General features: G+C 38.6%; 11 non-coding genes across 11 annotated transcripts; all 11 read right to left on the bottom strand.

The window, feature by feature from the left end:
* Positions 1-1,899: 1,899 nt before the first annotated feature.
* Trnac-gca (transfer RNA cysteine (anticodon GCA)) lies at positions 1,900-1,971 on the bottom strand. The gene has a single exon. It is a non-coding gene; the product is annotated as a tRNA-Cys (tRNA).
* A 4,848-nt stretch (positions 1,972-6,819) lies between these two features.
* Positions 6,820-6,891, bottom strand: Trnac-gca (transfer RNA cysteine (anticodon GCA)). The gene has a single exon. It is a non-coding gene; the product is annotated as a tRNA-Cys (tRNA).
* A 1,775-nt stretch (positions 6,892-8,666) lies between these two features.
* Positions 8,667-8,738, bottom strand: Trnac-gca (transfer RNA cysteine (anticodon GCA)). The gene has a single exon. It is a non-coding gene; the product is annotated as a tRNA-Cys (tRNA).
* Positions 8,739-10,288: 1,550 nt separating this feature from the next.
* Trnac-gca (transfer RNA cysteine (anticodon GCA)) lies at positions 10,289-10,360 on the bottom strand. The gene has a single exon. It is a non-coding gene; the product is annotated as a tRNA-Cys (tRNA).
* Positions 10,361-12,857: 2,497 nt separating this feature from the next.
* Positions 12,858-12,929, bottom strand: Trnac-gca (transfer RNA cysteine (anticodon GCA)). Its single transcript has one exon. It is a non-coding gene; the product is annotated as a tRNA-Cys (tRNA).
* Positions 12,930-14,627: 1,698 nt separating this feature from the next.
* Positions 14,628-14,699, bottom strand: Trnac-gca (transfer RNA cysteine (anticodon GCA)). Its single transcript has one exon. It is a non-coding gene; the product is annotated as a tRNA-Cys (tRNA).
* A 2,508-nt stretch (positions 14,700-17,207) lies between these two features.
* On the bottom strand, positions 17,208-17,279 carry Trnac-gca (transfer RNA cysteine (anticodon GCA)). The gene has a single exon. It is a non-coding gene; the product is annotated as a tRNA-Cys (tRNA).
* A 1,547-nt stretch (positions 17,280-18,826) lies between these two features.
* On the bottom strand, positions 18,827-18,898 carry Trnac-gca (transfer RNA cysteine (anticodon GCA)). The gene has a single exon. It is a non-coding gene; the product is annotated as a tRNA-Cys (tRNA).
* A 2,491-nt stretch (positions 18,899-21,389) lies between these two features.
* Trnac-gca (transfer RNA cysteine (anticodon GCA)) lies at positions 21,390-21,461 on the bottom strand. The gene has a single exon. It is a non-coding gene; the product is annotated as a tRNA-Cys (tRNA).
* Positions 21,462-23,009: 1,548 nt separating this feature from the next.
* Positions 23,010-23,081, bottom strand: Trnac-gca (transfer RNA cysteine (anticodon GCA)). Its single transcript has one exon. It is a non-coding gene; the product is annotated as a tRNA-Cys (tRNA).
* A 2,490-nt stretch (positions 23,082-25,571) lies between these two features.
* Trnac-gca (transfer RNA cysteine (anticodon GCA)) lies at positions 25,572-25,643 on the bottom strand. Its single transcript has one exon. It is a non-coding gene; the product is annotated as a tRNA-Cys (tRNA).
* Positions 25,644-27,094: the final 1,451 nt, after the last annotated feature.

Here is a 27,094-nt window from a genome sequence, read left to right on the forward strand (position 1 = left end):
TCTTTGCCTTTTATCTACTCCATCTTGTTGTACTTTATGTTTATAATTATTTTGAACAGTTTATATTCTTTTGGATTTTGGCCAAGTCCTCATTTGGCCAGTCCTCGTTTAAAGTTTTCGAATTCTAATTTTAGTGAGCATCAAGTGGACAGTATTGTGGTAAGGTGCCTTTAAACACTACTACACGCATATATCTAAAGGGGCACACCTGTCAATGTAAAGTCATATACCGTATCAGTACAGCTGCACTCCAATCGCAAATCGGAACTCTTCAGTTTTGAGACAAAGTCTGTACGTCGCCATCTGTTGCATATGAAACTTGTCTGCATTGTCCAACTAGAATGGTCCGCGGTATGTATCGAAACTGATATCCAGACAAAATATTGTTATGCCTGATTTGTGAATCATTAGTCTGAAAGTCGTACATGAGAGAGAGACAGACAGACAGACAGACAGACAGAGGCGGATAGAGAGACGGACAGGGTGAGATCTAAATGCATATTGCTTGGTGAATTAGCATGATGTTTTGCGCATATTCTTATTTTAAAAAGTAATTACTAGTATAACAGCTAATGTAAATTGATATACCACAGTTATGTTAACACGCAACTCGATATGATTGGAACAGAACTCTTTTGTGGTAAATGTAAGAAATATCCTTGAAGGTGACACGCGGGTTCGATCTGCAGTCGAATGTTCTACCACAGAGCTACATCCCATTCGTAAATGACAAATCTGAAATTATCCTAAGGAAGTGGGGATATCGCCATTTTGTCGCATATGATTTTTATCTCTGTAGTTCAGCCAGACTGTTCCGCACCCCTGGTAACTTTTGCGGCTTGTAACCAGAAATACAGCCAGGCCTAAATGACCACTCACATTTGTTTAATCTTTGTAATTCTGAATTCTGAACATAACTCCGCTTATTTTACTACTCAAGTTAACAACACACCCAAACAACAATTAAAGAGTGAAATAATTTATTTGTCACAAGACTAGCGCCCCTCTCACCTTTAAACATTAGAAGAATATTCCTTACAGTTCAAGCATCTTACATGCGTGATTTGGAGTAAATATCTGTTTCACATCAGGCATGCTAAATGCTCTCACACTCTGGAACATATTTGTCATGTGAACTGGAATCATTATTTTTCTTCGTCGTGTGCAGCAACACAGCATACATGTTATACAGACACACGTGGTACATAAACATAAGTAAATAATTGATTTCGGATCAATTAAAGAAGCGTCGGACACTCTACATAAATATTTTGTCAAAATTATTGGTCATGTGTTACCTTTTACCACAATTTGAACATCTGTATTCGTTCTACCCCATCTTGTTGTACTTTATGTATAGAATTAATTGGAAGGGTTTATATTCTTCGAGATTTTGTGCAAGTGTTCATTTTACATTTTTCAAATTTTACTTTTAGTAGGTACCATATAGACTAGACGGTGTGGATGTGCCTTTAAATGCTGTTACTTGCATGCATCTATAGCGGCATATCTGTGAAGTCATATGGTGTACCAGTTGAGCCATATTCCCTTCGAAAATTGGAAATCTTCAATTCTTAAACAAAATTGGTGTCACCACGTGTTGCGACTGAACCTTGTCTGTATAGTCCAACTTGAATGATATGGGGTATGTTTTGAAGGTGATATCCAGAAATATGGTTAGGCCAGATTTGCGAACCATTAGAGAGAGGTGTGCGGAGAGACGGAGAGGATGAGATCATAGTTGGTGTAATAACCAAACATTTTATTGGTTATCCTCAGTGGAAAAAAAATTGCTAACATCACAACAAATGTGAATTGATATAGATCAGTAATGCTAACACGCAACTCGATATGACTGGGACTGAACTATTTTGTGGTAAATGTTAAAAATATTTATGAAGGGGACACCCGGGTTCGAACGGGGGACCTCTCGATCTGCAGTCGAATGCTCTACCACTGAGCTATATCCCCTTCGTAATTGACAAATTTGAAATTATAATAAGGAAGTAGGAAATCGCCATATGTCGCATCGGATCTTTATTTGTAATTTCCAAACAGAATGACCGCACCTATATAAACTCTGTACCTTGTAACCAGAAATATGGTCGGGCCTGGATGACCAGTCACATTTGTTTAATCTTTGTAAAGCTATATTTTGCTCGGAACCTCGCTTCTTATTGTACTAACCAAGGTAAGCAACACATCCTAACAACAAGCAAAGAGTGAAGGAATTTATCTGTCACAACACCAGTACGCCCCGCTCACCTTTTAACCTTAAGAAGAATATTCCATAAAATAGCTACTACATCTCACGGATCTTACGTGCATAAATATGTGATTCACATCCAGGATGCAAAATGATCGCACGCCATCACACTTATTTGTCATGTGAGCTGGATTAATGATTAAATTTAATTGTGTGCAAAAACACAGCGTATATATTACACAGACACAGATGGTAAATATGTTAGTTTAACGTTTGTGTGAGAAATATCATATTTTCTGTAATCGTCCTTTCCTATTTTATTGATGGCATTGTCTTGCATAAATCCTCACATAAAAGAATACCTTCAATAAGATTCCCGATAAATTATAAAGGAATCGGACTCTTTCAGACAATATACTGTCAAAATATTTGATCATGTGTTACCTTAATCTTTTAGTTTTTATACCTTTAACACAATTTGAACATCTTTATATGTTATACTCCATTTTCGTGTACTATATGTTTAGAATTATTTGGAAGGGTTTATATTCTTCGCGATTTTGTGCAAGTTTTCATTTTCTTTTGTTCGATTTAAACTGGTAGTGGGCACCATATAAACACGTGTTGTTAGGTACCTTTAAACACTGCTCCATGCATAAATCAATATGGGCATACTTAGCAATGTAAAATCATATAATGTATTAGTTAAGCTGAATTCTTTTCGCAAATCGGAACTCTACAGTCATGATACAAAGTCTGTAAATCGCTACATGTTGCATATGAGCCCTGTTTGTACAGTTCAAATAGAACAGTTGTTTCCAGCCCCCAGGTCGCGACCCAAATCAAGGTCGCGAGCACGTTCTGAAGGGTTACGGAGGGTCGCCAGGATTATTTTTTATAAGGGTTGCAATACTTATCAACATGAGGAAACGCGCTCGTGAGGGTCGGAAAAATATTGTTTAGGGTAGAGGCCAATAAAATAAGGAGACCTTTGAACTAGAATTATTTTGGGGTACGATGTGAAGCTGGTATTGGGAAATATGGTTAGCCATGATTTGAGACGCGTTAGATTGAAAGTTGTAAATGAGAGAGACAGACAGACAGACAGGACACAATGCGTATTGTTTTGCGGAAGAGACAAAGATGCCTTACCCGATATATTCGGTAGAAAAATAATTTGTGTATGTGTGTGAGTGATTTGGATTTTTTAACGTAGCTTTGTTGTTGTTGTTGGGTTTAACGCCATTTATGAGCACAAGATAGGCTATACATGGCGGCCATTATTAATGAAGAAGAACCCGGGGAAACCCCGGAAAGAACCACCGAACCTACGAGAAGCTACTGGCAAGCTTTCTCACATACCCAAATAGTCAAATACTAGACTTGAACCCAAGCAGATAGGGGTGAGATGGCATTGTACCGTAACGGAGAGCGCTTTAGACCTATCGGCCACTCAGGGCCCTTAACGTAGCTTTAACAATTTTGCAGTCATATTGCTACAATGTCTGCAGTGTGACAGTTTATAGTGATGTCTAGCACTTGTGCATCATGATGCAGACATGTAGCATGAAGTCCCACCCAGACACATTATCCCGACACCAGGCCGACCAGTCCTAACACTAACCTCTTAATGCTGAGCACCAAGCGAGGCAGCTGTTAGTACCATGAAAAATAATTTGTAACATATCATCAAATGTAAACTGATTTACAGCAGTGGAGCCATAAATAGCTGGCCCAGAGCTCTTTGGTTGTAAATGTAATCAATGCTTATAAAGGGAACACCCGGGTTCGAACCGGGGACCTCTCGATCTGCAGTCTACCGCTGAGCTATATCCCCTTCGAAAATTGAAAACCTAAAATTATCAGGAAGTGGGAATTCATCATCGGTCGTATATAATCCTTATCGGCATGGTCCAACGAAAATGACTCTCACATCTGGTTGTTGTTTCTGTATGGTTTAACGCCATTTTTCAGCACAATATAGGTTATACATGGCAGCCAGTATAAATGGTGGAGGAAGAACCCGAGAAACGCTCGGAAAGAACCACTGACCCAATAGAAGCTACTGCAAGCATTCTCACATACCCACACTGGCCGAGCCCGAGACTTGAACAAACGCAGACAGAGGTTAAACGGCAGTGATCCATAACGGTGAGGGCATTAAACCACAAGGACACACTAGGAACCACCGCACATCTGGTCACTTTTGCCTCTTGTAACCAAAATATTATCCTGCCGGAACGACCACTGATATTTGTTTAAATTTTCTTCAGCTGAATTTTTATTCTGACTTCACTTTTTCTTGTAGTAACAAATGAGAGTAACACACCCACACCACAATTAAAGAGTGAAGGAATTTATTTAGCACATAACTAGCGCACATCGCGATTTTTAACCTTTGCGTAGATTATTCCGTTAAATAGTTATTACTGCTACTGCATGGATTTATATAAAGGGACACATCTCTCTGTAAAGTCAAATCCTGTTCCAGTAGAGCTACATTCCCTTTGCAGATCGAAAATTTGCAATTCTGAGACAAAGTCAGTAAGTCGCCACCTCTCGTAGGCCTATATCAACATTATCTGAATAGTATAGGAAAATCTGGTACCAGTGATTTGCCACGCATAAGTTTGAAAGGTGTTCATGAGAGACCGACAAACAGACAGACAGACAAATTTGAACAGAGTGACAGTGATGGAGACCAAGGATGACAGAAAGACACCACAATGCGGATTGCGTGGAGGAATAACCAATGATGTTTTATCAGATATACTCAGTGGAAAAATAATTTCCAAAATATAAGCAAATGTATATTCATGTGTCACGATGGATATTAACATAGACCTTGATATAATTGGGACAGAAAATTTGTGTGGTCAATAATACAAATGTATATGTAGGGGACACCCGGGACCGAACCAGGGATATGCAGTCGAATGCTCTACCACTGACTACCCTATCCAGACAAAAAATGCTGTCGGCGGATTCCAACTTTTCGATAGGTAATGACCTCAGACCCTACACCCCTACATAAATGTCGAAATCTCAAAAATGGGGTGGCATGGGTCAGAGGAAACTCGGACTATAAAGTAATATTTTGTCCATATTATTAGTTACGTGTGATCGTTTTCTTAAAAACATTTCTATGCCATCTGTCATCCTGATCTTTTATTTCTATACCATTAACACCATTGGAAAATTTTTATCCGTTATACTCCATGTTTTGTCCTTTAAGTTTAGAATTATATGGAAGGGTTTGTAATTTTTCGGCTTTTACGCAAGTCTTCACTTCACATTTTATTCCAGTTTACTTTTAGTTGGCACCATATAGACACTGTCGTTGTGAGATGCATTAAACACTACTATATACATAAATATAAAGGAGCACTTCTCCATGTAATTTGAAAAGCTGTACGAGTTGAGCTATATTCGCTTCGCATGTCGGGAAACTCCAGTAATGTTACAGAATTGGTAGGTCTCCACCTCTTACATACGAACCTTATCTGTATAGTCCAACATGAACAGTGGTGCCCATCCCACCGGTCGCGCTCAAATCAGGGTCACGAGCACGTTCTAGAGGGTTACAGAGGATCTCCTGGATAGCGAGGCTCGCAAAATAGATTTTTAGTAGGATCGCGGCCGATAAAGGTTGGAAACAACTGAACCAGACTGTTTTAGGATACATTTTGAAGACGGTATAGGGAAATATGCTTTGGTCTGTTTTGCGACCCATTCGGTTGGAAGTCGTATGTAAGAGAGACAGACAGACAGACAGACAGATTCACAACTTAATCCTGTTCGTGACTTTGCTTCTTGTTGTACTAATGTCATCAACGCATCCACACAACAATTCATGAGATCAAGGAATTTATTTCTCACAATACAAACGACACCATCCCCTTAACGTTTAGGTAGATTATTCCTTACAATAGTTATTACAGCTACTGCACGAATACATCTAACGGGACATTTCTCTATGTGTAGTCAAATGCTCTAGTAGTTGAGCTATATTCCCTTTTCGAATTGGAAATCGCCAATTTCGAGACAAAGTTTGTAAGTTGCCACCTGTTGCATAAGAACATTATCTGTATAGTTGAAGTAAAACAGTGGTCCCCATCCCCCCGGTTGCGACTTCAATCAGGGTCGCTAGAAGGTTCTGGAGGGTCCCGTTGGGTCAAAAGGAGCTTTGTAAGGAGGAAAAACTTATCAAAAGCTGGAAATGGGCTCGTGAGGCTCTGAAAAAAAAGGCTCTTCACGGTCGAGGTCAATAAACGATGAAACCTGTTTACTAGAATGACCTGGGGAACGTTTTGAAGCTGGATTCAGGAAATATACTTATCCCTGATGAGAGACTTATTACTTTGAGAATTGTAAATGAGAGAGACAAATAAACAGAAAGACAGACAGGCAGAGAGACAGAAAGACAAAGAGGGATAGAATGAGACTTCAATGAGTAATGTTTGGGGGAACAAAAAGAGCTTCTACCGGATATATTAAGCGGAAAAATAATTTCTTACAACGAATTTAAATTGATGTGTCATTGTGGATATTGACATCGAATTAGATATTGATGAGACATAATTTTTTATGAACAACGTTTAAAAGTTTCATGAAAGGGACACCCGGGTTCGAACCGAGGACCTCTCGATATGCAGTCGAATGCTCTATCACTGAGCTATATCCCCTTCGTAAATAAGTCAGCTCAAATTATAATAAGGAAGTATTAAATCACCATCTGTCTTATCTTTCCATGCATACTTACAAACGTGAATGACCGGTACCTCTGGTTTGTTTTGCCGCTGATGACCAGAGATATCGTCAAGCCTGAATGACCACTTGCATTTGTTTAGCAATGTTGGTTCAGCTGAAGTTTGATCGTGACTCCGCTTATTATTGTAATAGCCAATGAAAGTAACACATCCACGCCACAATTAAAGAGTGAAGGAATTTATTTAGCACAATACTAGATCACGTCGCGCTTTTTAACATTTGCGTAGAATTTTCCTTTAAATAGTTATTACTGCTACTGCATGCATTTCTCTAAAGGGACAAATCTCTCTGTGAAGTCAAATGCTGTTCCCCTTGCAAATCGGAAATTTGCAATTATGAGACAAAGTTAGTAAGTCGCCACCTGTTGCAGGCCTATATCAACATGACCTGAATACTATAAGACAATCTGGCATTAGTGATTTGCCACGCATTTGTTTGAAAGTTGTTCATGAGAGACCGACAAACAGACAGGCAGTCAAATATGAAGAGTGATAGCGATGGAGACCAAGGATGACAGAAAGAAACCACTATGCGGATTGCTTGGAGGAATAACCAATGATGTTTTATCGGATATACTCAGTGTAAAAATAATTTTCAAAATATAAGCAAATGTATATTGATGTGTCAAGATGGATATTAACATAGACCTTGCTATAATTGGGACAGAAAATTTGTGTGGTCAATAATACAAATGTATATGAAGGGGACACCCGGGTTCGAACCAGGGATCTGCAGTCGAATGCTCTACCACTGACTACCCTATGTCGGCGGATTCCAACTTTTCGATAGGTAACGACCTCAGACCCTACACCCCTACATAAATGTCGAAATCTCAAAAATGAGGTGGCAAGGGTCAGAGAAAATTCGGACTATAAAGTAATATTTTGTCCATATAATTAGTTACGTGTGATCGTTTTCTTAAAAACATTTCTATGCCATCTGTCATCCTGATCTTTAATTTCCATACCATCCCCTTAACCTTTAGGTAAATTATTCCTTACAATAGTTATTACAGCTACTGCATGAATACATCTAACGGGACATTTCTCTATGTGTAGTCAAATGCTCTAGTAGTTGAGCTATATTCCCTTTTCGAATTGGAAATCGCCAATTTCGAGACAAAGTTTGTAAGTTGCCACCTGTTGCATAAGAACATTATCTGTATAGTTGAAGTAAAACAGTGGTTCCCATCCCCCCGGTTGCGACTTCATTCAGGGTCGCTAGAAGGTTCTGGAGGGTCCCGTTGGGTCAAAAGGAGCTTTGTAAGGAGGAAAAACTTATCACAAGCTGGAAATGGGCTCGTGAGGCTCTGCAAAAAAAAAAGGCTCTTCACGGTCGAGGTCAATAAACGATGAAACCTGTTTACTAGAATGACCTGGGGTATGTTTTGAAGTTGGATTCCGGAAATATACATATCCCTGATGAGAGACTTATTAGTTTGAAAATTGTAAATGAGAGAGACAAATAAACAGAAAGACAGACAGGCAGAGAGACAGAAAGACAAAGAGGGATAGAATGAGACCGCAATGCGTAATGTTTGGGGGAACAAAAAGAGCTTCTACCGGATATACTAAGCGGAAAAATAATTTCTTGCAACCAATTTAAATTGATGTGTCATTGTGGATATTGACATCGAATTAGATATTGATGAGACATAATTTTCTATGGCCAACGTTTAAAAGTTTCATGAAGGGGACACCCGGGTTCGAACCGAGGACCTCTCGATCTGCAGTCGAATGCTCTACCACTGAGCTATACCCCCTTCGTAAATGGCAGGGGATCTCAAACTATAATAAGTACGTGGGAAATCGTTATTTATCGCATATCATCTTTATCTGTGTAAGTGAATGAGAGTGACTCGGACCTCTGGTATGCCTTGGCGCTTGTAACCAAAACTATGGTTAGGTCTGAATGACACATCACATTTATTTAGCAATATTTGTTAAACTGAATTGTGATAGCGACTCCAGTTCTTATTGTACTAACGATAGTAATCAACACTTCCGAACAACAATTAAAAAGTGAAATTATTTATTTGTTTCAATACAAGTGCTCCTCTCCTTATATTTTAACATTTCAGTAGAATATTCCTTAAAATACTTATTAAATCTCACGGATCTTGTGTGCGTTATTTAAAGTAAATATCACTTTCAGGTGCAAAATGCTCGTACACTATCACACCTATTTTTCACGTGAGCTGATTTGATGAATTCATTTCGTCGTACGTCGAGATCATGGCTTACATATTTGACAGACACACACGACACACATATTACGATTGCCGTTTGTGTGCAACACGTAATCATATTTTCTGTATAATCACCAATTCATGTTATCTTCCTGGTATTGTTTTGCACAGGGTGACACATGAAAGAAAACGTATAATGGCCCTAAATACGATTACCTATGACGTACAGAGGAGTCCGACGCCGTCATGTAATATCTTTTCCAAATAACTGTTGCATGTTATCTTTATCTTTTATTTCTCTACATTTGACAAAGTTTGTACATCTTTATTCGTTATACTCCATCTTCTTGTACTGTATTTTTATAATAATTTTGAAGGGTTTATATTCCTATGGATTTTGTGTAAGTCTTCATTTTAAACTTTTTGAACTTGACTTTACTTGGCACCATATATACACTATTGTTGTGATGTACATTTAAACATTATCACACGCATACATGTAAAGGCACACTTCTCGATGTGAAGTCAAATGTTGTACCAGTTGAGCTATATTCCCTTCGCATATTGGAAATCTCCAATTTTGAAAGAAAATTGTTTATTTGCCCTGTTGTATATGAACCTTATCTGTATGGTGAACCAAGAACAGTGATTTTCAATCCCCCCAGGTCGCGAAAAGAAATCAGGGTGGCGAGCACGTAGCGGAAGGTGGTGGAAGGTGTCCAGGATTTTTTTTTTAGGCGGATAAAATTCATCGAAAGGTGGAAATGGGTCTTGGGATCAGGAAAAAGTTTTCTTATTAGGGTCTCGGCCATAATTGGAACAACTGAACTAAAGTTATCGGGAGTATATTTTGCTGTTGGTATCGGAAAATATCATTAGCCTTGAGTCGAGACTCGTAAGTTGGAAAGTTGTGCATGAGACAGAGAGAAAGAGAGAGAGAGAGACAGAACGAAAATGCGTATTATATGCTGGGATATCCATAGGTTTTACCGAATATAATCAGTCCGTTAAACATTCCGCCCCAACAGCAAAAGTAAATTGATGTCAAACAATAGACATTACCATGGAACTTGACATAACTGAGATAGAAATGTTTGTGTGGTCCTTGTTAAAAATAATGAAAAAGGGGACACCCGGGTTCGAACCGGGGACCTCTCGATCTGCAGTCGAATGCTCTACCACTGAGCTATATCCCCTTCGTAAATAAGTCAGCTCAAATTATAATAAGGAAGTATTAAATCACCATCTGTCTTATCTTTCCATGCATACTTACAAACGAGAATGACCGGTACCTCTGGTATGTTTTGCCGCTGATGACCAGAGATATCGTCAAGCCTGAATGACCACTTGCATTTGTTTAGCAATGTTGGTTCAGCTGAATTTTGATCGTGACTCCGCTTATTATTGTAATAGCCAATGAAAGTAACACATCCACGCCACAATTAAAGAGTGAAGGAATTTATTTAGCACAATACTAGATCACGTCGCGCTTTTTAACATTTGCGTAGAATTTTCCTTTCAATAGTTATTACTGCTACTGCATGCATTTCTCTAAAGGGACAAATCTCTCTGTGAGGTCAAATGCTGTTCCCCTTGCAAATCGGAAATTTGCAATTATGAGACAAAGTTAGTAAGTCGCCACCTGTTGCAGGCCTATATCAACATGACCTGAATATTATAAGACAATCTGGTATCAGTGATTTGCCACGCATTTGTTTGAAAGTTATTCATGAGAGACCGACAAACAGACAGACAGTCAAAAAGGAACAGAGTGATAGCGATGGAGACCAAGGATGACAGAAAGACACCACTATGCGGATTGCTTGGAGGAATAACCAATGATGTTTTATCGGATATACTCAGTGGAAAAATAATTTTCAAAATATAAGCAAATGTATATTGATGTGTCACGATGGATATTAACATAGACCTTGCTATAATTGGGACAGAAAATTTGTGTGGTCAATAATACAAATGTATATGAAGGGGACACCCGGGTTCGAACCAGGGATCTGCAGTCGAATGTTCTACCACTGACTACCCTATGTCGGCGGATTCCAACTTTTCGATAGGTAATGACCTCTGACCCTACACCACTACATCAATGTCGAAATCTCAAAAATGGGGTGACAAGGGTCAGAGGAAACTCGGACTATAAAGTAATATTTTGTCCGTATTATTAGTTACGTGTGATCGTTTTCTTAAAAACATTTCTATGCCATCTGTCATCCTGATCTTTTATTTCAATACCATTAACACCGTTGGAACATTTTTATCCGTTATACTCCATGTTTTGCCCTTTAAGTTTAGAATTATATGGAAGGGTTTGTAATTTTTCGGCTTTTATGCAAGTCTTCACTTCACATTTTTTTCCAGTTTACTTTTAGTTGGCACCATATAGACACTGTCGTTGTGAGATGCATTAAACACTACTATATACATAAATATAAAGGGGCACTTCTCCATGTAATTTGAAAAGCTGTACGAGTTGAGCTATATTCGCTTCGCATGTCGGGAAGCTGCAGTAATGTTACAGAACTGGTAGGTCTCCACCTCTTACATACGAACCTTATCTGTATAGTCCAACATGAACAGTGGTGCCCATCCCACCGGTCGCGATCAAATCAGGGTCACGAGCACGTTCTAGAGGGTTACAGAGGATCTCCTGGATAGCGAGGCTCGCAAAATAGATTTTTAGTAGGATCGCGGCCAATAAAGGTTGGAAACAACTGAACCAGACTGTTTTAGGATACATTTTGAAAACGGTATAGGGAAATATGCTTTGGTCTGTTTTGCGACCCATTCGGCTGAAGTCGTAGGTAAGAGAGAGAGAGAGAGACAGACAGACAGACAGATTCACAACTTAATCATGTTCGTGACTCTGCTTCTTGTTGTACTAATGTCATCAATGCATCCACACAACAATTCATGATATCAAGGAATTTATTTCTCACAATACAAACGACACCATCCCCTTAACCTTTAGGTAAATTATTCCTTATAATAGTTATTACAGCTACTGCATGAATACATCTAACGGGACATTTCTCTATGTGTAGTCAAATGCTCTAGCAGTTGAGCTATATTCCCTTTTCGAATTGGAAATCGCCAATTTCGAGACAAAGTTTGTAAGTTGCCACCTGTTGCATAAGAACATTATCTGTATAGTTGAAGTAAAACAGTGGTTCCCATCCCCCCGGTTGCGACTTCAATCAAGGTCGCTAGAAGGTTCTGGAGAGTCCGGTTGGGTCAAAAGGAGCTTTGTAAGGAGGAAAAACGTATCAAAAGCTGGAAATGGGCCCGTGAGGCTATGAAAAGAAAAAAAAGACTCTTCACGGTGGAGGTCAATAAACGATGAAACCTGTTTACTAGAATGACCTGGGGTATGTTTTGAAGTTGGATTCAGGAAATATACTTATCCCTGATGAGAGACTTATTAGTTTGAAAATTGTAAATGAGAGAGACAGATAAACAGAAAGACAGACAGGCAGAGAGACAGAAAGACAAAGAGGGATAGAATGAGACCGCAATGCGTAATGTTTGGGGGAATAAAAAGAGCTTCTACCGGATATACTAAGCGGAAAAATAATTTCTTGCAACCAATTTAAATTGATGTGTCATTGTGGATATTGACATCGAATTAGATATTGATGAGACATAATTTTCTATGGCCAACGTTTAAAAGTTTCATGAAGGGGACACCCGGGTTCGAACCGAGGACCTCTCGATCTGCAGTCGAATGCTCTACCACTGAGCTATATCCCCTTCGTAAATGGCAGGGGATCTCAAACTATAATAAGTACGTGGGAAATCGTTATTTATCGCATATCATCTTTATCTGTGTAAGTGAATGAGAGTGACTCGGACCTCTGGTATGCCTTGGCGCTTGTAACCAAAACTATGGTTAGGTCTGAATGACACATCACATTTATTTAGCAATATTTGTTAAGCTGAATTGTGATAGCGACTCCAGTTCTTATTGTCCTAGCGATAGTAATCAACACTTCCGAACAACAATTAAAAAGTGAAATTATTTATTTGTTACAATACAAGTGCTCCTCTCCTTATATTTTAACATTTCAGTAGAATATTCCTTAAAATGCTTATTTGCCAGTAGCTTCTCGAGGGTCAGTGGTTCTTTCCGGGGTTTTCCCGGGTTCTTCCTCCACCATTAATACTGGCCGCCATGTTTAGCCTATCGTGTGCTGAAAAATGGCGTTAAACCCCACAACAACAACAACAATAAAATGCTTATTAAATCTCACGGATCTTGTGTGCGTTATTTAAAGTAAATATCACTTTCAGGTGCAAAATGCTCGTACACTATCACACCTATTTTTCACGTGAGCTGATTTGATGAATACATTTCGTCGTACGTCGAGATCATGGCTTACATATTTGACAGACACACACGATACACATATTACGATTGCCGTTTGTGTGCAACACGTAATCATATTTTCTGTATAATCACCAATTCATGTTATCTTCCTGGTATTGTTTTGCACAGGGTGACACATGAAAGAAAACGTATAATGGCCCTAAATACGATTACCTATGACGTACAGAGGAGTCCGACGCCGTCATGTAATATCTTTTCCAAATAACTGTTGCATGTTATCTTTATCTTTTATTTCTCTACATTTGACAAAGTTTGTACATCTTTATTCGTTATACTCCATCTTCTTGTACTGTATTTTTATAATAATTTTGAAGGGTTTATATTCCTATGGATTTTGTGTAAGTCTTCATTTTAAACTTTTTGAACTTGACTTTACTTGGCACCATATATACACTATTGTTGTGATGTACATTTAAACATTATCACACGCATACATGTAAAGGCACACTTCTCGATGTGAAGTCAAATGTTGTACCAGTTGAGCTATATTCCCTTCGCATATTGGAAATCTCCAATTTTGAAAGAAAATTGTTTATTTGCCCTGTTGTATATGAACCTTATCTGTATGGTGAACCAAGAACAGTGATTTTCAATCCCCCCAGGTCGCGAAAAGAAATCAGGGTGGCGAGCACGTAGCGGAAGGTGGTGGAAGGTGTCCAGGATTTTTTTTTTAGGCGGATAAAATTCATCGAAAGGTGGAAATGGGTCTTGGGATCAGGAAAAAGTTTTCTTATTAGGGTCTCGGCCATAATTGGAACAACTGAACTAAAGTTATCGGGAGTATATTTTGCTGTTGGTATCGGAAAATATCATTAGCCTTGAGTCGAGACTCGTAAGTTGGAAAGTTGTACATGAGACAGAGAGAAAGAGAGAGAGAGAGACAGAACGAAAATGCGTATTATATGCTGGGATATCCATAGGTTTTACCCAATATAATCAGTCTGGAAAACATTCCGCCCCAACAGCAAAAGTAAATTGATGTCAAACAATAGACATTACCATGGAACTTGACATAACTGAGATAGAAATGTTTGTGTGGTCCTTGTTAAAAATAATGAAAAAGGGGACACCCGGGTTCGAACCGGGGACCTCTCGATCTGCAGTCGAATGCTCTACCACTGAGCTATATCCCCTTCGTAAATAAGTCAGCTCAAATTATAATAAGGAAGTATTAAATCACCATCTGTCTTATCTTTCCATGCATACTTACAAACGAGAATGACCGGTACCTCTGGTATGTTTTGCCGCTGATGACCAGAGATATCGTCAAGCCTGAATGACCACTTGCATTTGTTTAGCAATGTTGGTTCAGCTGAATTTTGATCGTGACTCCGCTTATTATTGTAATAGCCAATGAAAGTAACACATCCACGCCACAATTAAAGAGTGAAGGAATTTATTTAGCACAATACTAGATCACGTCGCGCTTTTTAACATTTGCGTAGAATTTTCCTTTAAATAATTATTACTGCTACTGCATGCATTTATCTAAAGGGACAAATCTCTCTGTGAGGTCAAATGCTGTTCCCCTTGCAAATCGGAAATTTGCAATTATGAGACAAAGTTAGTAAGTCGCCACCTGTTGCAGGCCTATATCAACATGACCTGAATATTATAAGACAATCTGGTATCAGTGATTTGCCACGCATTTGTTTGAAAGTTATTCATGAGAGACCGACAAACAGACAGACAGTCAAAAAGGAACAGAGTGATAGCGATGGAGACCAAGGATGACAGAAAGACACCACTATGCGGATTACTTGGAGGAATAACCAATGATGTTTTATCGGATATACTCAGTGGAAAAATAATTTTCAAAATATAAGCAAATGTATATTGATGTGTCACGATGGATATTAACATAGACCTTGATATAATTGGGACAGAAAATTTGTGTGGTCAATAATACAAATGTATATGAAGGGGACACCCGGGTTCGAACCAGGGATCTGCAGTCGAATGTTCTACCACTGACTACCCTATGTCGGCGGATTCCAACTTTTCGATAGGTAATGACCTCTGACCCTACACCCCTACATCAATGTCGAAATCTCAAAAATGGGGTGGCAAGGGTCAGAGGAAACTCGGACTATAAAGTAATATTTTGTCCGTATTATTAGTTACGTGTGATCGTTTTCTTAAAAACATTTCTATGCCATCTGTCATCCTGATCTTTTATTTCAATACCATTAACACCGTTGGAACATTTTTATCCGTTATACTCCATGTTTTGCCCTTTAAGTTTAGAATTATATGGAAGGGTTTGTAATTTTTCGGCTTTTATGCAAGTCTTCACTTCACATTTTTTTCCAGTTTACTTTTAGTTGGCACCATATAGACACTGTCGTTGTGAGATGCATTAAACACTACTATATACATAAATATAAAGGGGCACTTCTCCATGTAATTTGAAAAGCTGTACGAGTTGAGCTATATTCGCTTCGCATGTCGGGAAGCTGCAGTAATGTTACAGAATTGGTAGGTCTCCACCTCTTACATACGAACCTTATCTGTATAGTCCAACATGAACAGTGGTGCCCATCCCACCGGTCGCGATCAAATCAGGGTCACGAGCACGTTCTAGAGGGTTACAGAGGATCTCCTGGATAGCGAGGCTCGCAAAATAGATTTTTAGTAGGATCGCGGCCAATAAAGGTTGGAAACAACTGAACCAGACTGTTTTAGGATACATTTTGAAAACGGTATAGGGAAATATGCTTTGGTCTGTTTTGCGACCCATTCGGCTGAAGTCGTAGGTAAGAGAGAGAGAGAGAGAGAGAGAGAGAGAGACAGACAGACAGATTCACAACTTAATCATGTTCGTGACTCTGCTTCTTGTTGTACTAATGTCATCAATGCATCCACACAACAATTCATGATATCAAGGAATTTATTTCTCACAATACAAACGACACCATCCCCTTAACCTTTAGGTAAATTATTCCTTATAATAGTTATTACAGCTACTGCATGAATACATCTAACGGGACATTTCTCTATGTGTAGTCAAATGCTCTAGTAGTTGAGCTATATTCCCTTTTCGAATTGGAAATCGCCAATTTCGAGACAAAGTTTGTAAGTTGCCACCTGTTGCATAAGAACATTATCTGTATAGTTGAAGTAAAACAGTGGTTCCCATCCCCCCGGTTGCGACTTCAATCAGGGTCGCTAGAAGGTTCTGGAGAGTCCGGTTGGGTCAAAAGGAGCTTTGTAAGGAGGAAAAACTTATCAAAAGCTGGAAATGGGCCCGTGAGGCTATGAAAAGAAAAAAAAAGACTCTTCACGGTGGAGGTCAATAAACGATGAAACCTGTTTACTAGAATGACCTGGGGTATGTTTTGAAGTTGGATTCAGGAAATATACTTATCCCTGATGAGAGACTTATTAGTTTGAAAATTGTAAATGAGAGAGACAGATAAACAGAAAGACAGACAGGCAGAGAGACAGAAAGACAAAGAGGGATAGAATGAGACCGCAATGCGTAATGTTTGGGGGAATAAAAAGAGCTTCTACCGGATATACTAAGCGGAAAAATAATTTCTTGCAACCAATTTAAATTGATGTGTCATTGTGGATATTGAAATCGAATTAGATATTGATGAGACATAATTTTGTATGGCCAACGTTTAAAAGTTTCATGAAGGGGACACCCGGGTTCGAACCGAGGACCTCTCGATCTGCAGTCGAATGCTCTACCACTGAGCTATATCCCCTTCGTAAATGGCAGGGGATCTCAAACTATAATAAGTACGTGGGAAATCGTTATTTATCGCATATCATCTTTATCTGTGTAAGTGAATGAGAGTGACTCGGACCTCTGGTATGCCTTGGCGCTTGTAACCAAAACTATGGTTAGGTCTGAATGACACATCACATTTATTTAGCAATATTTGTTAAGCTGAATTGTGATAGCGACTCCAGTTCTTATTGTCCTAGCGATAGTAATCAACACTTCCGAACAACAATTAAAAAGTGAAATTATTTATTTGTTACAATACAAGTGCTCCTCTCCTTATATTTTAACATTTCAGTAGAATATTCCTTAAAATACTTATTAAATCTCACGGATCTTGTGTGCGTTATTTAAAGTAAATATCACTTTCAGGTGCAAAATGCTCGTACACTATCACACCCATTTTTCACGTGAGCTGATTTGATGAATACATTTCGTCGTACGTCGAGATCACGGCTTACATATTTGACAGACACACACGATACACATATTACGATTGCCGTTTGTGTGCAACACGTAATCATATTTTCTGTATAATCACCAATTCATGTTATCTTCCTGGTATTGTTTTGCACAGGGTGACACATGAAAGAAAACGTATAATGGCCCTAAATACGATTACCTATGACGTACAGAGGAGTCCGACGCCGTCATGTAATATCTTTTCCAAATAACTGTTGCATGTTATCTTTATCTTTTATTTCTCTACATTTGACAAAGTTTGTACATCTTTATTCGTTATACTCCATCTTCTTATACTGTATTTTTATAATAATTTTGAAGGGTTTATATTCCTATAGATTTTGTGTAAGTCTTCATTTTAAACATTTTGAACTTGACTTTACTTGGCACCATATATACACTATTGTTGTGATGTACATTTAAACATTATCACACGCATACATCTAAAGGCACACTTCTCGATGTGAAGTCAAATGTTGTACCAGTTGAGCTATATTCCCTTCGCATATTGGAAATCTCCAATTTTGAAAGAAAATTGTTTATTTGCCCTGTTGTATATGAACCTTATCTGTATGGTGAACCAAGAACAGTGATTTTCAATCCCCCCAGGTCGCGAAAAGAAATCAGGGTGTCGAGCACATAGCGGAGGGTGGTGGAAGGTGTCCAGGATTTTTTTTAGGCGGATAAAATTCATCGAAAGGTGGAAATGGGTCTTGGGGATCAGGAAAAAGTTTTCTTATTAGGGTCTCGGCCATAATTGGAACGACTGAACTAAAGTTATCGGGAGTATATTTTGCTGTTGGTATCGGAAAATATCATTAGCCTTGAGTCGAGACTCGTAAGTTGGAAAGTTGTACATGAGATAGAGAGAAAGAGAGAGAGAGACAGAACGAAAATGCGTATTATATGCTGGGATATCCATAGGTTTTACCGAATATAATCAGTCCGTTAAACATTCCGCCCCAACAGCAAAAGTAAATTGATGTCAAACAATAGACATTACCATGGAACTTGACATAACTGAGATAGAAATGTTTATGTGTTCCTTGTTAAAAATAATGATAAAGGGGACACCCGGGTTCGAACCGGGGACCTCTCGATCTGCAGTCGAATGCTCTACCACTGAGCTATATCCCCTTCGTAAATAAGTCAGCTCAAATTATAATAAGGAAGTATTAAATCACCATCTGTCTTATCTTTCCATGCATACTTACAAACGAGAATGACCGGTACCTCTGGTATGTTTTGCCGCTGATGACCAGAGATATCGTCAAGCCTGAATGACCACTTGCATTTGTTTAGCAATGTTGGTTCAGCTGAATTTTGATCGTGACTCCGCTTATTATTGTAATAGCCAATGAAAGTAACACATCCACGCCACAATTAAAGAGTGAAGGAATTTATTTAGCACAATACTAGATCACGTCGCGCTTTTTAACATTTGCGTAGAATTTTCCTTTCAATAGTTATTACTGCTACTGCATGCATTTATCTAAAGGGACAAATCTCTCTGTGAGGTCAAATGCTGTTCCCCTTGCAAATCGGAAATTTGCAATCATGAGACAAAGTTAGTAAGTCGCCACCTGTTGCAGGCCTATATCAACATGACCTGAATATTATAAGACAATATGGTATCAGTGCTTTGCCACGCATTTGTTTGAAAGTTGTTCATGAGAGACCGACAAACAGACAGACAGTCAAAAAGGAACAGAGTGATAGCGATGGAGACCAAGGATGACATAAAGACACCACTATGCTGATTACTTGGAGGAATAACCAATGATGTTTTATCGGATATACTCAGTGGAAAAATAATTTTCAAAATATAAGCAAATGTATATTGATGTGTCAAGATGGATATTAACATAGACCTTGCTATAATTGGGACAGAAAATTTGTGTGGTCAATAATACAAATGTATATGAAGGGGACATCCGGGTTCGAACCAGGGATCTGCAGTCGAATGCTCTACCACTGACTACCCTATGTCTGCGGATTCCAACTTTTCGATGGGTAATGAACTCAGACCCTACACCCCTACATAAATGTCGAAATCTCAAAAATGGGGTGGCAAGGGTCAGAGGAAACTCATACTATAAAGTAATATTTTGTCCATATTATTAGTTACGTGTGATCGTTTTCATAAAAACATTTCTATGCCATCTGTCATCCTGATCTTTTGTTTCTATACCATTAACACCGTTGGAAAATTTTTATCCGTTATACTCCATGTTTTGCCCTTTAAGTTTAGAATTATATGGAAGGGTTTGTAATTTTTCGGCTTTTATGCAAGTCTTCACTTCACATTTTTTTCCAGTTTACTTTTTAGTTGGCACCATATAGACACTGTCGTTGTGAGATGCATTAAACACTACTATATACATAAATATAAAGGGGCACTTCTCCATGTAATTTGAAAAGCTGTACGAGTTGAGCTATATTCGCTTCGCATGTCGGGAAATTGCAGTAATGTTACAGAATTGGTAGGTCTCCACCTCTTACATACGAACCTTATCTGTATAGTCCAACATGAACAGTGGTGCCCATCCCACCGGTCGCGATCAAATCAGGGTCACGAGCACGTTCTAGAGGGTTACAGAGGATCTCCTGGATAGCGAGGCTCGCAAAATAGATTTTTAGTAGGATCGCGGCCAATAAAGGTTGGAAACAACTGAACCAGACTGTTTTAGGATACATTTTGAAGACGGTATAGGGAAATATGCTTTGGTCTGTTTTGCGACCCATTCGGCTGAAGTCGTAGGTAAGAGAGAGAGAGAGAGAGAGAGAGACAGACAGACAGATTCACAACTTAATCCTGTTCGTGACTCTTCTTCTTGTTGTACTAATGTCATCAACGCATCCACACAACAATTCATGATATCAAGGAATTTATTTCTCACAATACAAACGACACCATCCCCTTAACCTTTAGGTAAATTATTCCTTACAATAGTTATTACAGCTACTGCATGAATACATCTAACGGGACATTTCTCTATGTGTAGTCAAATGCTCTAGTAGTTGAGCTATATTCCCTTTTCGAATTGGAAATCGCCAATTTCGAGACAAAGTTTGTAAGTTGCCACCTGTTGCATAAGAACATTATCTGTATAGTTGAAGTAAAACAGTGGTTCCCATCCCCCCCGGTTGCGACTTCAATCAGGGTCGCTAGAAGGTTCTGGAGGGTCCCGTTGGGTCAAAAGGACCTTTGTAAGGAGGAAAAACGTATCAAAAGCCGGAAATGCGCCCGTAAGGCTCTGAAGAAAAAAAAAGACTCTTCACGGTGGAGGTCAATAAACGATGAAACCTGTTTGCTAGAATGACCTGGGGTATGTTTTGAAGTTGGATTCAGGAAATATACTTATCCCTGATGAGAGACTTATTAGTTTGAAAATTGTAAATGAGAGAGACAAATAAACAGAAAGACAGACAGGCAGAGAGACAGAAAGACAAAGAGGGATAGAATGAGACCGCAATGCGTAATGTTTGGGGGAATAAAAAGAGCTTCTACCGGATATACTAAGCGGAAAAATAATTTCTTGCAACCAATTTAAATTGATGTGTCATTGTGGATATTGACATCGAATTAGACATAATTTTGTATGGCCAACGTTTAAAAGTTTCATGAAGGGGACACCCGGGTTCGAACCGAGGACCTCTCGATCTGCAGTCGAATGCTCTACCACTGAGCTATATCCCCTTCGTAAATGGCAGGGGATCTCAAATTATAATAAGTACGTGGGAAATCGTTATTTATCGCATATCATCTTTATCTGTGTAAGTGAATGAGAGTGACTCGGACCTCTGGTATGCCTTGGCGCTTGTAACCAAAACTATGGTTAGGTCTGAATGACACATCACATTTGTTTAGCAATATTTGTTAAGCTGAATTGTGATAGCGACTCCAGTTCTTATTGTACTAACGATAGTAATCAACACTTCCGAACAACAATTAAAAAGTGAAATTATTTATTTGTTACAATACAAGTGCTCCTCTCCTTATATTTTAACATTTCAGTAGAATATTCCTTAAAATACTTATTAAATCTCACGGATCTTGTGTGCGTTATTTAAAGTAAATATCACTTTCAGGTGCAAAATGCTCGTACACTATCACACCCATTTTTCACGTGAGCTGATTTGATGAATACATTTCGTCGTACGTCGAGATCATGGCTTACATATTTGACAGACACACACGATACACATATTACGATTGCCGTTTGTGTGCAACACGTAATCATATTTTCTGTATAATCACCAATTCATGTTATCTTCCTGGTATTGTTTTGCACAAGGTGACACATGAAAGAAAACGTATAATGGCCCTAAATACGATTACCTATGACGTACAGAGGAGTCCGACGCCGTCATGTAATATCTTTTCCAAATAACTGTTGCATGTTATCTTTATCTTTTATTTCTCTACATTTGACAAAGTTTGTACATCTTTATTCGTTATACTCCATCTTCTTATACTGTATTTTTATAATAATTTTGAAGGCTTTATATTCCTATAGATTTTGTGTAAGTCTTCATTTTAAACATTTTGAACTTGACTTTACTTGGCACCATATATACACTATTGTTGTGATGTACATTTAAACATTATCACACGCATACATGTAAAGGCACACATCTCGATGTGAAGTCAAAAGTTGTACCAGTTGAGCTATATTCCCTTCGCATATTGGAAATCTCCAATTTTGAAAGAAAATTGTTTATTTGCCCTGTTGTATATGAACCTTATCTGTATGGTGAACCAAGAACAGTGATTTTCAATCCCCCCAGGTCGCGAAAAGAAATCAGGGTGTCGAGCACATAGCGGAGGGTGGTGGAAGGTGTCCAGGATATTTTTTTAGGCGGACAAAATTCATCGAAAGGTGGAAATGGGTCTTGGGGATCAGGAAAAAGTTTTCTTATTAGGGTCTCGGCCATAATTGGAACGACTGAACTAAAGTTATCGGGAGTATATTTTGCTGTTGGTATCGGAAAATATCATTAGCCTTGAGTCGAGACTCGTAAGTTGGAAAGTTGTACATGAGATAGAGAGAAAGAGAGAGAGAGACAGAACGAAAATGCGTATTATATGCTGGGATATCCATAGGTTTTACCGAATATAATCAGTCCGTTAAACATTCCGCCCCAACAGCAAAAGTAAATTGATGTCAAACAATAGACATTACCATGGAACTTGACATAACTGAGATAGAAATGTTTATGTGTTCCTTGTTAAAAATAATGATAAAGGGGACACCCGGGTTCGAACCGGGGACCTCTCGATCTGCAGTCGAATGCTCTACCACTGAGCTATATCCCCTTCGTAAATAAGTCAGCTCAAATTATAATAAGGAAGTATTAAATCACCATCTGTCTTATCTTTCCATGCATACTTACAAACGAGAATGACCGGTACCTCTGGTATGTTTTGCCGCTGATGACCAGAGATATCGTCAAGCCTGAATGACCACTTGCATTTGTTTAGCAATGTTGGTTCAGCTGAATTTTGATCGTGACTCCGCTTATTATTGTAATAGCCAATGAAAGTAACACATCCACGCCACAATTAAAGAGTGAAGGAATTTATTTAGCACAATACTAGATCACGTCGCGCTTTTTAACATTTGCGTAGAATTTTCCTTTCAATAGTTATTACTGCTACTGCATGCATTTATCTAAAGGGACAAATCTCTCTGTGAGGTCAAATGCTGTTCCCCTTGCAAATCGGAAATTTGCAATCATGAGACAAAGTTAGTAAGTCGCCACCTGTTGCAGGCCTATATCAACATGACCTGAATATTATAAGACAATATGGTATCAGTGATTTGCCACGCATTTGTTTGAAAGTTGTTCATGAGAGACCGACAAACAGACAGACAGTCAAAAAGGAACAGAGTGATAGCGATGGAGACCAAGGATGACATAAAGACACCACTATGCTGATTACTTGGAGGAATAACCAATGATGTTTTATCGGATATACTCAGTGGAAAAATAATTTTCAAAATATAAGCAAATGTATATTGATGTGTCAAGATGGATATTAACATAGACCTTGCTATAATTGGGACAGAAAATTTGTGTGGTCAATAATACAAATGTATATGAAGGGGACATCCGGGTTCGAACCAGGGATCTGCAGTCGAATGCTCTACCACTGACTACCCTATGTCTGCGGATTCCAACTTTTCGATGGGTAATGAACTCAGACCCTACACCCCTACATAAATGTCGAAATCTCAAAAATGGGGTGGCAAGGGTCAGAGGAAACTCATACTATAAAGTAATATTTTGTCCATATTATTAGTTACGTGTGATCGTTTTCATAAAAACATTTCTATGCCATCTGTCATCCTGATCTTTTGTTTCTATACCATTAACACCGTTGGAAAATTTTTATCCGTTATACTCCATGTTTTGCCCTTTAAGTTTAGAATTATATGGAAGGGTTTGTAATTTTTCGGCTTTTATGCAAGTCTTCACTTCACATTTTTTTCCAGTTTACTTTTTAGTTGGCACCATATAGACACTGTCGTTGTGAGATGCATTAAACACTACTATATACATAAATATAAAGGGGCACTTCTCCATGTAATTTGAAAAGCTGTACGAGTTGAGCTATATTCGCTTCGCATGTCGGGAAATTGCAGTAATGTTACAGAATTGGTAGGTCTCCACCTCTTACATACGAACCTTATCTGTATAGTCCAACATGAACAGTGGTGCCCATCCCACCGGTCGCGATCAAATCAGGGTCACGAGCACGTTCTAGAGGGTTACAGAGGATCTCCTGGATAGCGAGGCTCGCAAAATAGATTTTTAGTAGGATCGCGGCCAATAAAGGTTGGAAACAACTGAACCAGACTGTTTTAGGATACATTTTGAAGACGGTATAGGGAAATATGCTTTGGTCTGTTTTGCGACCCATTCGGCTGAAGTCGTAGGTAAGAGAGAGAGAGAGAGAGAGAGAGACAGACAGACAGATTCACAACTTAATCCTGTTCGTGACTCTTCTTCTTGTTGTACTAATGTCATCAACGCATCCACACAACAATTCATGATATCAAGGAATTTATTTCTCACAATACAAACGACACCATCCCCTTAACCTTTAGGTAAATTATTCCTTACAATAGTTATTACAGCTACTGCATGAATACATCTAACGGGACATTTCTCTATGTGTAGTCAAATGCTCTAGTAGTTGAGCTATATTCCCTTTTCGAATTGGAAATCGCCAATTTCGAGACAAAGTTTGTAAGTTGCCACCTGTTGCATAAGAACATTATCTGTATAGTTGAAGTAAAACAGTGGTTCCCATCCCCCCGGTTGCGACTTCAATCAGGGTCGCTAGAAGGTTCTGGAGGGTCCCGTTGGGTCAAAAGGACCTTTGTAAGGAGGAAAAACGTATCAAAAGCCGGAAATGCGCCCGTAAGGCTCTGAAGAAAAAAAAAGACTCTTCACGGTGGAGGTCAATAAACGATGAAACCTGTTTGCTAGAATGACCTGGGGTATGTTTTGAAGTTGGATTCAGGAAATATACTTATCCCTGATGAGAGACTTATTAGTTTGAAAATTGTAAATGAGAGAGACAAATAAACAGAAAGACAGACAGGCAGAGAGACAGAAAGACAAAGAGGGATAGAATGAGACCGCAATGCGTAATGTTTGGGGGAATAAAAAGAGCTTCTACCGGATATACTAAGCGGAAAAATAATTTCTTGCAACCAATTTAAATTGATGTGTCATTGTGGATATTGACATCGAATTAGACATAATTTTTTATGGCCAACGTTTAAAAGTTTCATGAAGGGGACACCCGGGTTCGAACCGAGGACCTCTCGATCTGCAGTCGAATGCTCTACCACTGAGCTATATCCCCTTCGTAAATGGCAGGGGATCTCAAATTATAATAAGTACGTGGGAAATCGTTATTTATCGCATATCATCTTTATCTGTGTAAGTGAATGAGAGTGACTCGGACCTCTGGTATGCCTTGGCGCTTGTAACCAAAACTATGGTTAGGTCTGAATGACACATCACATTTGTTTAGCAATATTTGTTAAGCTGAATTGTGATAGCGACTCCAGTTCTTATTGTACTAACGATAGTAATCAACACTTCCGAACAACAATTAAAAAGTGAAATTATTTATTTGTTACAATACAAGTGCTCCTCTCCTTATATTTTAACATTTCAGTAGAATATTCCTTAAAATACTTATTAAATCTCACGGATCTTGTGTGCGTTATTTAAAGTAAATATCACTTTCAGGTGCAAAATGCTCGTACACTATCACACCCATTTTTCACGTGAGCTGATTTGATGAATACATTTCGTCGTACGTCGAGATCATGGCTTACATATTTGACAGACACACACGATACACATATTACGATTGCCGTTTGTGTGCAACACGTAATCATATTTTCTGTATAATCACCAATTCATGTTATCTTCCTGGTATTGTTTTGCACAAGGTGACACATGAAAGAAAACGTATAATGGCCCTAAATACGATTACCTATGACGTACAGAGGAGTCCGACGCCGTCATGTAATATCTTTTCCAAATAACTGTTGCATGTTATCTTTATCTTTTATTTCTCTACATTTGACAAAGTTTGTACATCTTTATTCGTTATACTCCATCTTCTTATACTGTATTTTTATAATAATTTTGAAGGCTTTATATTCCTATAGATTTTGTGTAAGTCTTCATTTTAAACATTTTGAACTTGACTTTACTTGGCACCATATATACACTATTGTTGTGATGTACATTTAAACATTATCACACGCATACATGTAAAGGCACACATCTCGATGTGAAGTCAAAAGTTGTACCAGTTGAGCTATATTCCCTTCGCATATTGGAAATCTCCAATTTTGAAAGAAAATTGTTTATTTGCCCTGTTGTATATGAACCTTATCTGTATGGTGAACCAAGAACAGTGATTTTCAATCCCCCCAGGTCGCGAAAAGAAATCAGGGTGTCGAGCACATAGCGGAGGGTGGTGGAAGGTGTCCAGGATATTTTTTTAGGCGGACAAAATTCATCGAAAGGTGGAAATGGGTCTTGGGGATCAGGAAAAAGTTTTCTTATTAGGGTCTCGGCCATAATTGGAACGACTGAACTAAAGTTATCGGGAGTATATTTTGCTGTTGGTATCGGAAAATATCATTAGCCTTGAGTCGAGACTCGTAAGTTGGAAAGTTGTACATGAGATAGAGAGAAAGAGAGAGAGAGACAGAACGAAAATGCGTATTATATGCTGGGATATCCATAGGTTTTACCGAATATAATCAGTCCGTTAAACATTCCGCCCCAACA

Source organism: Sinohyriopsis cumingii, unplaced genomic scaffold (genome assembly GCF_028554795.1).
Source record: "Sinohyriopsis cumingii isolate HCF-2022 unplaced genomic scaffold, ASM2855479v2 utg003582l, whole genome shotgun sequence".
In the NCBI taxonomy this organism is placed as follows: domain Eukaryota; kingdom Metazoa; phylum Mollusca; class Bivalvia; order Unionida; family Unionidae; genus Sinohyriopsis; species Sinohyriopsis cumingii.